Source organism: Pantherophis guttatus, chromosome 7 (genome assembly GCF_059756535.1).
Source record: "Pantherophis guttatus breed Tessera chromosome 7, ASM5975653v1, whole genome shotgun sequence".
Lineage (NCBI taxonomy): Eukaryota > Metazoa > Chordata > Lepidosauria > Squamata > Colubridae > Pantherophis > Pantherophis guttatus.
In genome coordinates this window covers 66,932,506-66,947,061 of record NC_142069.1, presented here as the reverse complement: position 1 = coordinate 66,947,061, position 14,556 = coordinate 66,932,506, and the positions used below count along the sequence as shown (strand labels likewise).

The 14,556-nt window shown below is 35.5% G+C and overlaps 1 long non-coding RNA gene across 1 annotated transcript; it reads right to left on the bottom strand.

Annotated features, from left to right (window-relative positions):
* Window positions 1-1,090: 1,090 nt before the first annotated feature.
* On the bottom strand, window positions 1,091-13,764 carry LOC148112910 (uncharacterized). Its single transcript, XR_015728994.1, has 2 exons — window positions 13,295-13,764; window positions 1,091-2,178 (listed from the first exon to the last, which is right to left on the bottom strand). It is a non-coding gene; the product is annotated as an uncharacterized LOC148112910 (long non-coding RNA).
* Window positions 13,765-14,556: the final 792 nt, after the last annotated feature.

Here is a 14,556-nt window from a genome sequence, read left to right as displayed (position 1 = left end):
GACATCAACATATTCTGCCAAGGATTTGAGCTTTTTCATGCTCAACCTATTACATCCCAGAAAGCTATTCAGCACTTCTAATACACCATCTGACAATCTGGAAGACTGTTTCAAATCAGGCAAGTTCAGCATAGGTTGAAAACAGAGATCTAAGAACTTCTCTGATATCTAAAGGGTTGAAATACCTATCACAGTCATGGTGGGATGATACAGTTTAAATCATATGTGTATGCATTTATAAGATTGAGCTATTTCTTACACTCAGATCCTAAAGTTCCTTCTTGCATTTTGATCTTTCTTCCTGGGCAAATGACAGCATTTGTTATGCTTTCTTTTATTCCATTTAACATCTTGAGCTAGAGTTCTCGATGAAATCAAGTTTACAGATAAAATCATATAAATATCTACTTTTGGGATTAAGGACATTTACTACCCAGATTCCAGATTCCAAATGGACCATTCAATTGGATCCAGGAAAAAAATGATTTGTCTTTTCATTCTACAAATTTCATTCTACAAAACTTTTCTATTTCAGCAAGCTGGCCTGGCCTAACTCCCCTCTTTAAAAATTCTTTAATTCGTGATTTTATAAATTGGGTGTTTTAATCTGTGTTTCGGCCAAAATATTTAATAATTTTAAGGGATTTTTAATATTTGTATTATCTGTATTTTATCTTGGCTGTTCACCGCCCTGAGTCCTTCGGGAGTAGGGCGGTATAGAAATTTGATTAATAATAATAATAATAATAATAATAATAATAATAATAATAATAATAATAATAAATGTTTAAGAGTAGACAAAACATAGGACCATAATTGTATTTGATATACACTTATATTCTACTACTGTATAAATTATATTCTACTGTATGGTTCTTAGAGGGTTCATAGGTCTACTTTTAAAAGTGAAATTAATGAAATCCAGTTATATTCTGAACTATTATATGTTACCTCAAGTTTCACAAGTAAGCTGTGGCACAAACATATATAGCCACTTCAAAGACATGGGTAAAAGCGAATCAGTGTAATCAGGTAAAATAAGTTTTGGACTGAGCTTATGTCAAGTGCAAGAAATCAGGAGTCAAGGCAGTTCAAATGAATACAGGTTTATTGCATGCTAACATTCTCTACAAGAATCTGAACTACTAACAGTCAAAACAAATTGGCCTCAGATAAGAGCCAACAGAATTCAAGATTGGCTGGACTTAGATCTCTTGTGGGCATGGGGACTTATGACGCACTTGACCCTTCCCTTGGGCTCAGCCTGGTCATCTCCTACAGCTTGTGATTTTATGACCATGGCTGTATAGCCTTCCTGGTAATAAGGTGGAAGTGGTTTGCTACTGACTTATTGAAGTCTATCATCCTCTGATTTCAGGGTTGTGTCCCATTTAAGTATTAACTGGATCTAATACTGTTTAGCTTTTAAAGCTCAGCCAAGGTTGGCAATTCTACTACCATAGAATGAGCGTCTCAATTTTAGTCTGACCATTTTTTATAAAACAGTTAATAGTTGTGTGCTCTATGGTTGAAATTGTTCGTTTCTGAGGCTTTATCATAAGTTTAGCAAGCTAACACCCTTTAAATTGGCTTAGGTAGGAATATTCATGGTTAAGACGAGAAATAAAGGTCCTATGAAGGACAGCAGAGTATATCAAATCTGTTCTGCTTGACTGGGCTGCCCATGAAATCATTTTTTTAGACTTTAGGAACATTTCACAAAATTAATTTTGGGGAATGACTTATAACATAATCGTGCATTTTTGACACCTATAATTTTTCTCACAATTAATCTTTCTCAGGGCGTCCTTTTTATATAAAATATCTTTCTGCATCCATTTTAAAGGTGAACAAAATGCAAATCCAAGGAATGTATTCTGCAACTATCTGTATACATACACACACACTGCCCTGATTGTCTTCCTACAATCTGCAATCTAAATTCTGTCATTTAAATCACTTCACCTGCCTGACCTGTTTACGTATCTTGCAGGAACTGTCTTGTTTTTTCTCACTGGTTTATTTTATGTGCCTCTTATTCTTACGCAATGCATTTTCTTTTCAGAATATCTATAAACCTGCAGAATGCTTGCCAGCAATTTAATGTCTGGAACTCTCAGTTCCTTCTGTGTCACATCCAGAAGCCAGAAATCTTCCACAGCTGTTTTTCCCATGGATCTGGGGGTGCAAAAGAAGGAAAATCTGAGCAGAGGAGTCATTAGAAAGCCAATCCCAAATGTGACTAAAATGTCTTCTGAACATAGATTATACAGTATTTTTAACAGGACAGCTTTAAACCATCTGTTCCTTTTAATTCTAATGCCCAAGATTTAGATTGCTGTTCTCCCTTCACATCTCATTTTGGAGACTATTAATGCTGCTTTGTATTTTTCCTGGTTTGGGTAATAACAACATTATATTTGCAATAAAATTGCCTTTTTCATGTTAAGAAAAAAGTAGGGATCCTACTGTTGTATCTGTAATTTTGTATCTGTAAATTAAAACAAAAATCCTAATAGTTATTCATAGAATGAACAAATAGAATATAGTCATTGGCATGATTTTTGAAGGTCCTTTCCAAACATTTGTTCACACACTTGTAGATCTTTCCACTGTTCCCTCACTTTTCTTGGCTGAGTAGCTTGTGGCTTCTGTTACCAACCAACAATATGGCCAAATGTTAGGAAGAGAAATACAGCATAATTTAAAATCTCAGATTAAATTAAATTTATCCCCAGAAAGCATGTGCACTTCTCTTTTTCAAAGAGCTTCCTATAGTAACTGGAAAGATCCTTCCTTCTAAGTCAGCCCTGGATTAGTCATTAAGCAAAATAAGCACATGTTTAGGACACAACTGGAAAGAGGACACCTCCAGATTTTTCCCCTGGCTATCCTTCCTTTAACTCTTTTGTTGCCATACTCAATTTTACTTGAATTTTGTTGTAATTTTATTTATCTGCTATGTTCAATTTTGATCTGCTTTGTTAATAAAATAATAAATTCTTTTTGGCATGGTGAATGAGTAAAGTTTAAAAGTTTGATTAGCGATGTCATGAAATATAGTGTTCCTGCCTCATGGCATAAGAGTTTTTATTTATTTTATTTTTACAAATAACTCAAGGCAGAAAACATATCCAACACTCCTTCTTCCTCCAATTTTCCCTAGAACTATTAATGAGTCCTGTTGTTGAGCAGTGCTTACGATATTAGTTTGCTTTAATCTGGTCCTGGTGCAAGGGCAGATGTCTGTTTATTCTAATAAAGCAACATAGACCACTGCAAGATGTACAACTTCAGGAAGCTGCTTCACAATTTATATTAAATGTATTTATTTCTAGAGGTTTTTAATGTTGTTTGTTCCTTTAATGGTCCAAAATGATTTTTACAAATGCAGGTAAAAATATACAGGTAAACCAATCTTTAAAACAATTAATATATTAAAACAGTTAAAAGGGCTGTTAGAGTAAATTTTTTTTAATGAAAAGACTCTTGCTTTAACTACAATGGCACCTTGTTTCAGACTAGTGTCCCTCCATAGGAAAAGTAGAATTAACCATAGATGCCAACTGTATCCCCCGTGAGATTGCAAAATATGTTTCACTGATGATGGCCACACTATGTGGAAGTACAATTGTTGGTCTTGAAAGTATGTTGGTCCCAAGCCATGTAAGCCTCATGAAATGGATTTGGAAGGAACATTGCTTCAACATGAACTTGGTTGCAATGCCCAGACAATCCTCAAGAGATCCTCTACAAAGAGCATATTAAACAATTAAAACAAAGCACCTTTGAAACATTTGAGTAGCCCTAATCAGTTCCAGGGATTTCCAGAGATGCTAATATCAAACCTTTCGTTGAATGCTAGACTAACCGCCTGCTTTCTACATATTGCTCATTTCCATTGCAAATAGATTCTTGAACTTTTCCTTTGGCAGCACTGCTCTGTTTGCATATGTCAATCTAGTTAGTATTCAAATCACATTCAAAAATTCTATGATCAAGTTTAGGCTTTAAATCAAATTCAAATATTAATTGGAAGGGTCCCCCCCCATGCTTCTCTGGATGAATTGTAATCACCCTTCAGTCATGGAAAATAACTTGGTCTGAAAGCATTTAGCTAGTTAGTAAATAATGCTAGAAATTTGCCCCCAGCTGGCTTCTACTGTTGGATTAAAAATACTAGAAATACTCTTTCAATAATGTTTGTGCTTATAGAGCAGTCACAGGACAGGTCTCAATTTTTTTTTCTTTCGCTTTGATATCCCATTAATTTTTTAATAAATGAAATGGCTTACTATTACTGGATGAAATAAACTTGAATGTTTATTCAAGTTTATTCAAGACATGCATGATCACGTCTGCTACTTTATTTAATGGACCTAATAATTCTTAATCATTCTTAATAATGTTTCTGCCATTATCACTGCTATGTGTATGAATCAATCCTAGATGCTCAGACCAAATCCCGCTCTGATCATAATTGGACACCTCATATCATAGATTCAGTGTGGATAACTTCTGAATTACAGGAGTGTACCATGAATATAAGAGATGAGAGTTGCATAGAGTGGTGAGGCCAGGTAATTTTAACTCTGAACTCAGTCAATATGTATTATAAAGTGTCCTGCTTTCTCCTTTTTTCCCCCTCCCTTCTTTCTTTCTCTTATTTATTCAGATGTTTAGAACCCATGAAGTCTACAACAGATCATACTGGTGTATTCATCTTCCCTGTATGTCATAAAACATTAAAAGGACCATAAATTTAAATAACCAGCCACAAACTGAGTATAGCCCCATTACTATGACATATAAACATGTAGGTTCATCAACAGCTTTGTATCTGTTGAATCTGAAACTGATTTTTAAATCAGTTTTTCAAACATGGTTAAATTAGAAGTCCATTTTTTATTCAATGAGAGCTTGAATTACTGTAAATTAAAACCATTTTTTTCAATAGTGGCTTAAATTAGAAGCAAGTCAGATCTATGAAATATGTTGCCCTTTAGCAATTTTATAGAAATCTAAAGCTCTGTTGCTTAATGTCAACAGAAAATTGAACTGACAATTGATACAAATAATGCTATCTATCTGTCTGAAAATCAAAGCAACTCTCATTGGTCCTTTTTTTCAGCATTAACATTTGAACTACTAAAAGTCCATGTCGAAAGATCAGCAGTTCAGTGGTTCGAATCCCTAGTGCTATGTAACAGGGTGAGCTCCTGTTACTTGTCCCAGCTTCTGCCAACCTAGCAGTTCGAAAGCACATAAAAAATGCAAGTAGAAAAATAGGGACCACCTTTGATGGGAAGGTAACAGCATTCCTTGTGCCTTTGGCATTTAGTCAGCCGGCCACATGACCACTGAGATGTCTTCGGAAAGCGCTGGCTCTTTGGCTTTGAAACGGAGATAAGCACCACCCCCTAGAGTCGGGAACGACTAGCACATATGTGTGAGGAGAACCTTTACCTTTACCTAAGTCCATGTACTTGGCACATGCTAAATAAATAAAATCCAGCAATATTTTCATACTGTTTTTAAACATATTTTAAATATATTTAATATTAATATTAATTTTAATAATTATTAAATTATATTAATATTAATAATTTAATATATATTTTTAAAAATGGGTGCCCTGGTACAGTTTGTAAAATTCACTGCAATGTTACTAATGGCCTTTTGGAGCATCCATGTTTTTCCTAAAAGAAGACAAATTGACAATAAACCAGCGTCGTTGTTTCAAGGACTCACCACTTTATGAAGTCTGTGGATGCATTTAATCATATTACAAAATGCCATAGCTTATTTTTATCCTCATTGCATCCTTGTCTAATATGGAAACCATTTTTTTTCCAGCTTTGATGGTCTTGAATCTCTGTGAATTAGTTATATTCTTGAGTTGGACAGAAAAACCAGGCATAATATAGAAACTATTCACAAACAATATATTTTCTTTTGCCCATCAAGAAAGCCAGTGTTTGCAGTTAGCTACCCCCTTGCCTATGGCAACTCGAGAGCAAGCCAGAGATGCTTTGCAATTTGACATAGGGTTTAAAATGGTGCTCTACTGCTCTAAACTAAATAATGCATATTACACTAGGCTACAAACATGCCTAACATTTCACATTAGAACAGTATGTGAACCTAGTCAAGCACCAGAACATATCTTGATGTAGACTTCATTTGCATTATATATTTAGTTTCCCTTTTAATTGTAAAAAATATATATCCTATAATGTGTAGTGGTGGTGTTATGAATCATATTAAGCCTTTTGCATGCTTTTGCAGAAAAAGAAGGTAGCTTCTTTTTCTTCCCAACCATCTCCTGTTCATCTTCTAACATGACAGTGTTCAAGAACAAGCATGCAAGCGTATGCAGCTATGAAAAACCATCAGAGCTCAAATATTTCATACTACTGCATTTTTCCTCAAGCTTCATAGCATAATATTTGAACAACATTCTGTAACAGTTAAAAGCCATTTATTTAAAGCCACCTTTAATTTGATGGGTTTTGTATTGGTGAATTTTTTAGGCTCTGGCTATGTTGATTTTGTTCCTTGTCAGCAACATCATTTTAACTTCCATCATGCCCTCATACCATATGATATTTGTAATTGGAGGGATATAACATTTGACACAAATTCCTGTATACAGATGAATGAAATATTCATTAATATAAACATATCTATGTGGCGCATCAGGTAAAAGAGAAAAGTTCAGCTGCTTTGCTTTCATATTAGTTTTGACTCATGGCAACTGCATATATCCACGTATTGCATATATACTGCAACTGCATATATCCATGTATTCTTGACAGCATTTTTTGAAGTGGTTTGCCATTGTCTTCTTTCTCAGGCTAAGAGTGTGATTGGGCCAAAGTTAACCAGTCAGCTTCCATATCTGTTACATTAGAACTCATCTGCTCCTGGTTTCCAGTGCAGTATCTTTAAACACTACCCCAAATTGGGTCCTATAATATAGTACTTTTAACGTATTTCTTTCATAACCAACAAAATAAGCCCAGTGCTCTTGATTTTATAAAAGTAGTTGAATAAACAGTGGTTTAGATCAGGGGTCTCCAACCTTGGCAACTTTAAGATTTGTGGACTTCAACTCCCAGAATTCCTCAGCCAGCAAAGATTAGAGTTGCCAAGGTTGGAGACCCATGGTTTAGATGGTTTCTGGGTATCCATTAATCATCTTCAGCAGTTTATATTTCTCCATATAAGAAATCGTTAAAAATCCATAGATATCTTTCAGTTTTTAAGTCCTTTATCTATAAGTAGCTGTCTTATTTTAATGATATGAAGCATGACTTACCATTACTATTTCAAATTATTTCATTAGTAGTGTTTTGCTTTGATGTATGTTATGTAAAGAATCACAGCTGTTTCTGACAATGATATAATAAGATGGACTGAATGAAGGTATATTTTTTAAATATCATTTTAGACAGATTTTATATTGCAATAAAATCCGTATCCCCAAACCTTGTATCCCCAAACCTCAGTGCCATTGAAATGTTCTTCCATTGTAAAAAACCAATTATCAGGTTGCTAGGTCTTGCCAATTGCATTTCCCTGCCTCAACTCCCACAGAGCAGTTGCTAATCAGCTCAGAAAAGATTAAAGGGATCTCAATTCACAAGGATCTTGAGATATGGATAGAAAAACAGACTGTGCCAGGTTATATTATTTGGATGATAAGCAACAATAAAGACAAAGAAAACTGCTTTCCCAGAAATGCAGCAAAAGACACCTGGGGCCAACTCTATAAAAGGTTTTAATCTGAAAATAACAAATCAGGTGGATCTTCCCTTAAAAACAAATATCACTTCATATGATGGACAGGACTTTTGGAAAAAATTTGTAAAAACAGGTAGTCCCAAAAATAATTGGAAACCTTTGTGTGTCTGAAATGATGGCTTTACCAATTCAAATTGTTGAGGCTTGAGATAACTGCATTGCTGAACTCACCTTAGGATATGCTCATGAAGTGATTTATTTTGATATTTAATAACCCTGCTGCTATTTTATTATAAACACAACAACCTAGATAACTAGGATTTGTAAGAGTGAGTAATGTACATTACCTTTGCTAATTCATCTGTGTTGGATGCTTGGACTTGAAATGATTCTTTGGCAGAGATCTGTGACTTTTTAATCCCTTGCAAAAATATATTGATTTACAGTACAATGAATGCAGCAGAGTCAACATTATGGTCACTGTTTTTATCAAGACAGATTGAACTGACGGTATTCCAATTTTTTTTTCAGTTCAAGCAGTCACATCTGATTTCTAAAACTTTGGAATCTAAATGGAGTGATCTCAGTGCCTTCTTTGAGAATTACTGTATTTCCAAAGTTTTGAGTTGGAATTAAACACCTGTCACCTTGCAGATTAATATTGATTTAGTGGAAAGGACATTTCTTACCCATGCATTTATTTCTGAAGAACATAAACTTGAGATGTGAGGCTTTCCAATTGCATTTATTTTAGATAAATTTGGGGAAACAGTTTTTCTGCATATAACATTTAAAAAATATGTTTAGAAAGGCAATATGAAGCTTTAATGTAACTCAGCTTTCAAATAATTTTCCAAGTTGTGATCATGTTGCACATTAGGATATGCCTTGCTTATGCATGTATTTGCATAATTTATATATAATTCTACAAAATCTGGCTAGCTCCAATTAAAATAAATATGGTATATACATAAAAACAATAAATTGAAAACAACTAAACACCAGGCAATTCCAGTTGCAAAAGTCATTGAAATGGTAGAACATCCACCATCTTTGCAACTCAAATATTGCAATCCATGAATTGGGGGGTAGATAATTTCAAACTGGGCTACCAGAAGAAAAATAAGCTTAAGAAAGCTTATTCTTAAGAAAGCTTATTCTTATTCTTCACCTGCTAAACAAACATAAGTCAGGTTATTAAGAGGATCTTCGAACTGTGGGCCTACTCTTTTAGGGGAAGTTCACTTCCATCAAGAGCCATTCCATAAGGGCCATTTTCAAGCCTAATGATATTTGGGCTACTGGTATTGCCAGGGCTTAGTTTGATTTTGATTCATTGCACCTCCAGGTATCAGTTAAGAACATGCATTGTGCTTCCTGTCTAACCTGGGGTGAATGAAGATATTTATATATCGTACTGCTATAATTAGAAACTATATGGATTTCATCAGTATATTTATCCTGAGTCAACAAATATCCTTAGCCCAACCTAGATGTTGAATCAAGCTCTGCGGCACCATATAATGGAGTGGCTAGCAGTTTCATTATTTCCCAGTAATACCTGGAGCTGCCTGCTCAGGAAATCAATAAATCAATACCTTTCCGAGTCCTGCAGGTGGTCTTGAAGGATACCGTTGTCAATGGAATCAAAGGATGCTGAAAGATGCAACATAGCTGGAGCTGCATTCCCACTTCATCCTCAGAAGTTACCAATGCAGTTTCAGATCCATACTAGAGCTGAAACCAGACTGAAAGGGATCCAGATAACCAAGAACTCTTTGCAGCTGAGCCTATCAATGTTTTCCAAGATAAAAAGATCATATACTAGGCAGAAATCATATATCTTTTTCAGGTAAGAGGTATAATCCTCTCCTCAAAGAAGTATTTGTTGCTTCTTAAATCCAACTGAGTATTCACAATTTAATTACTCAAAGAAGCCAGTTAGAATATGGATCAGGTGATAGTATACATGCTACCAAGAATCTTATCCGTACCTTCAGAATGTACAACAGAAGAATAATTCTAATATTCTGGTAAATCATTGTTAGTTACCCCATTTATTCCTGCCAATATGAAATTTAAATGGGAACAATATGATGATTTTGAAACATATAATTTTGGAAGCATGTCACAGCAACTTGGACAAAGATTGTTATATGGTTCATTCACAATAGTGTATTGGACACCTTAAACAATGCCATCAGTCAGTATTCAGTGGTGCATGACAGAATCTCTAAGAAAATCCCCAAGTACCTCTCAAAAATTGAGCAATCCTTCAGGAATCCTAGATAGATCATCATAAGCAGATTTCCAATTTCAAGAGTCAATGATGCCAACAATTTCAAGTTGACCAGAAAGTGATCTGCCTATGATAAAGGACTGATTATAATATCTCCTACCTTCAGATCTCAATCTATCGGATTTGAAGTGAAAACTATATCATGTATGTAGTTCTTCATCTTTCCACTCAACAATGAACAGCTGCTCTCTTTCAAACCTGATCACTGCCAACTAAACAGCTACCATGAAGAGGCATGGAATGTCCATAATTCAGAGAGTAAACTGATCCACCCTAAGGAAACGATGGGAAAAGGAAGTGCCATCTACATGCTTTCTTCTATTGCCCATGAGATGGTTATTATCAGACTCTTGTAGATGAGGGTGAATGTAAAGCAGACTTTGTCGTAAATTTCAGGGTGGAAAGAAGAGAAATGAGGTATGTAGAGGTGACAAGGATCTGAGATGCTTCTCTCTCTCAAAAAAGCAGAGTGTAAGTTTTCTCTAAAGGCCACCCTTCAGTTGGCTTCAATGTCTCAATCACGCCGTACCCAGATAGTAGCCACTCTGCCCCTTTCATTTTGTACATTTTATCTTCTACTACAACATTTGACCCAGTATCAATGGATTTCATTATATACTGATGTTAAATTTCTTCTTCCTGACCAAACAAGGTAAAAAAAACCAGTGAGAACTATGTCTCATCTTCCAAAAGATCCTTTTCATAATATGAATAAGCAAAGAAACAACCAACTTCAAATTGGATCCTTTCCCTTTCTCTAAGGTTTGTAGACTGTAGAGAGTGTACAGAGAAACTGGAATGAATTTGAACATGAAAATCTTAGGATTCTTTTTTCTACCTGTTCTCTTCTTTTCTGCAGTCCTGTGCCATTGGTGCTCTTTTTCTGAGTTTACATGCAAAACAAGCTCTTTTCCCCTGTCTGATAGAATTCAGTCAGATCGTTTGTGGATCCTCACAAACTGCCAGGTTGGGGAGAGGACTGTGCTCCAGTCCCCCCTTTGAGAAGACATATGAGTCTTCTTCTGTTTTCAGAGGCTAGTGGAAAAATTATTTCCATACTCCAAGCTAGGGATTACATACTGTATATTTGGGCTTAATTACTAAACTTGAGTACAGAAGTTCAGCTATTGATCTTATGATGCTTCATAAGATTTGCTCTCATATCAGTGATAGATTCTATTCTGTTCTCACTCTATTTTCACTTCAAGTACTCAAGCATACAGTAGCTTTCAGACATTTGGAATCTAAATGTGAGTCCATATCTTATTTAGATCTATAACTTCAGAGTAAATCTCCAGCACAGTGGTGGGATTCAAATTTTTTTACTACCGGTTCTGTGGGCGTGGCTTGGTGGGCATGGCATGGCTTGGTGGGTGTGGCTTGGTGGATGTGGCAGGGGAAGGATATTGTAAACTCTCCATTCCCACTCCACTCCAGGGGAAGGACACTGTAAAATCTCTATTCCCTCCCCACTCCAGGGGAAGGTTACTGCAAAATCCCCATTTCCTCCCGATCAGCTGGAACACGGGAGGCAGAGAATAGATGTGGGTAGAGGTGGTATTTACCGGTTCTCTGAACTACTCAAAATATCCCCTACTGGTTCTCCAGAACTGGTCAGAACCTGCTGAATACCACCTCTGCTCCAGCATTTTCAGTAGGAGATAGAAAATGCAGGTTAATTTTGTTTCAGCTGAAAAAAATTTTCTCACTCATGTGCCTATTTCTGAAGACAAGAAATGACAACTTCAGGTTTTCCAGTTTCATTAGTTTTAGACAGTTGACGGAAAGTATAATTCAGCTTTTAAAACATCTCACCCTGTGTACATGTAACGTGCTAAGTCATGGAATAAAGCGCAGTGGCTTCATCTGCATAATGTATCAGATCACTAATACATTGCGACTTAGCTTTTCCTGCTTCAGAGTCAAGAATTGGGCAAATGTACCAAAATTGATATAGGATACAATTTTTTATGCTGATATTAATTTAGGTTGGAATATTAGCTATTTAAATCAAACATGGTTGAACAAATCAAGTAGTGATAGAGTAGGAAGCGATAGGAGTTACCATATTAAAATTACATTAACATATACAATATCAGTGCTTCTTCAATTCTATCTTTAAAACAGAAAAGAAATAAGTTGCCAATTGAAGAACTTTCTTTTCTCAAGATATTTCAATCTAGCTCCAATATTATAGTAACAGCTTGCTCAATTATGTAAGCAAAGTAGCCTATGAAATGCTGCTCTGTTTCATTAGCACTTTAATGTCCATGCTAGGGCATTTATAGCTAATAGGCCCTTCTATTATATAACTTGGACAATTTGTTGGCCAAGGAGCTAGGGACTATAGAGTAGTCCTTAATAATAAGTTGTAGTGCATGACAAGTTAATCAAGGGTTTAAAAAGCAATCTCATATTCATAGACTACTTTGGAGTGTGGCTGCAGGTAGCAGCAAACATGGTGCTATAATTTTTTTTTATTTTTTTTTGCACTTCATACCCAATATTTTGATTACAGAAATGGTGGCATAAAGGCTAAATGTCTAAAGCTTCAGGATATACACAGTGAAACTGATGACACAGTTTCACACTGTTTTGTCAGAGTTCCCCAGAAATGTGGCTTGTTTCAGAAACGTGTGGTGCAGACATTGGTGAGATGAAGAAAAAGTGTTAATCAAAACTACACACTCACTGGCTTTAATTATCAAACTGCTCTGCATATTTTTAAAATAATTGCAGCCGTGATGGAGCAAAAAAAAATGTGGTCTGAGCATTGAGAATATCATTCTGAGAATCTACCAATACTTCCAAATAAATATGCTGTGGATTGAATTCCTGAAGACATACTGTGAGTTTGTTGAAGCTGAATATAGAAGATTGCTCCCCTACTCTCTGCCTAATCCCTAGCCTGATAGGATTTTCATATGTATTCAATTTTGAAGTTTCACACCTATCCGTCATCCATCCATCCATCCATCCATTCTAGCTGCTCAACTCAAATTGGAGACTCTGGGTGGCAAATAATCATAAAATTAATTAAACAGAATACAAAAAATAAAACCAAAAAGATGTTATAATCCATTAGTGTCAACATAGCCAGGAAATGGGTCCTTTCATATATTTGGGAACCCATGTCCAGGCACGTAGCCAGGTCTTCAAGGCCTTCCAAAAGATCAACAGTGTTAGGTCATCCTCATCTCAGGAGGGGGAAAATTCCAGAGAACAATCACTACAACAGAAGGGACTTACCTCCAGGTTCCACCAGCCAACATTTCTTGGTTGACAGACTTGGAACATGCCCATCCTGCCAATCCAGCTTGGATGGGTAGAAACAACTGGATGAAGATGGTCCCTCCTCAGGTAACCTGGTCCCAGACCATGAAGTGCTTTAAAGGTAATAACCAAAATCTTGAACTGCATCCAGAAACACACTGGCAACTATATAGTCCCCAAAGCAGTGGTGTTGTATGTGCCAAATAACTGACACTATTTAGAATACTGTGCAATCATGTTCTCTTCAATCTGAAGCTTCCAAATGTTCCTCAAGGTAGCCCAAGTAAAGCTCATTGCAGTAGTCCAACTAGACATCACGAAGGTGCCATTCCATCCAAGATCATAGCTGGAAAAAACTTGATACTGGAAGGCCAAAGATCTGAAAGCCACAGCTGCAGAATGGGCAGAGAAAGAAACTCAGAAAGGAACTGCCCTAACTTTTCAAACTGTAAAAGAGACAATAGGAGACTTTATCAGATGTAAAAGTTTGATATCAGCTTTCCCATATAGATCAGACAGGAAAGATGACCAGATTAGTTAATTCTTCTTTATTGTAAAGCTACATTAACAAAGTCTTGCAGGTCTAATAGTACTGTTCTTCAAAATGCCTTGTCAAGAAGTTCAGGTACAGCTATCTGCCCTAAAAGTTTATTAGTGAAAACAATGCAAGGAAACTATTTCGCTTTTCTGGGACTTCCTTATCGGGTTTCATTCTTCCTGACTAGTAGCCCAATTGCTTTCCTACTATGGATGTATTTGAAGGAGATTTTTATTCTTGGCCTTAATGTTTCTTAGTTTCTTTTTTAATTCATAATTTGACTCTATAAGTCACAATGGCATCTCTCTTTCTTTTCTTTTCTTTTTAAATTTTTTATTTGTTTTATTTATATGACGTAAAAATTCAATTTCCATTAAAGTGTGTTGTCTGAGTACAATTATTTTTAGGAAATAATAATCAAAATGTTTACAAAAATATTCATCATAATAATATTAATTCTATAATAATGATAATATTTTACTTGCCTACTTTAACAAATCTCCTTTATAACATTAGTCCTTTTTATATCCCCATATTTCTAACTTCTGTTTTTATTATCTAACCATTGGTAAAATAAGTCCCATATCAAAAAATATTCAGTTCTTTTTCTTCACATGATAATACAAACCAGGTGTCTGATTGCACTTCCAACATTTAGCGGAACTATTTTTAAACATTTTTGCCAATCTTGTTGGTGAAA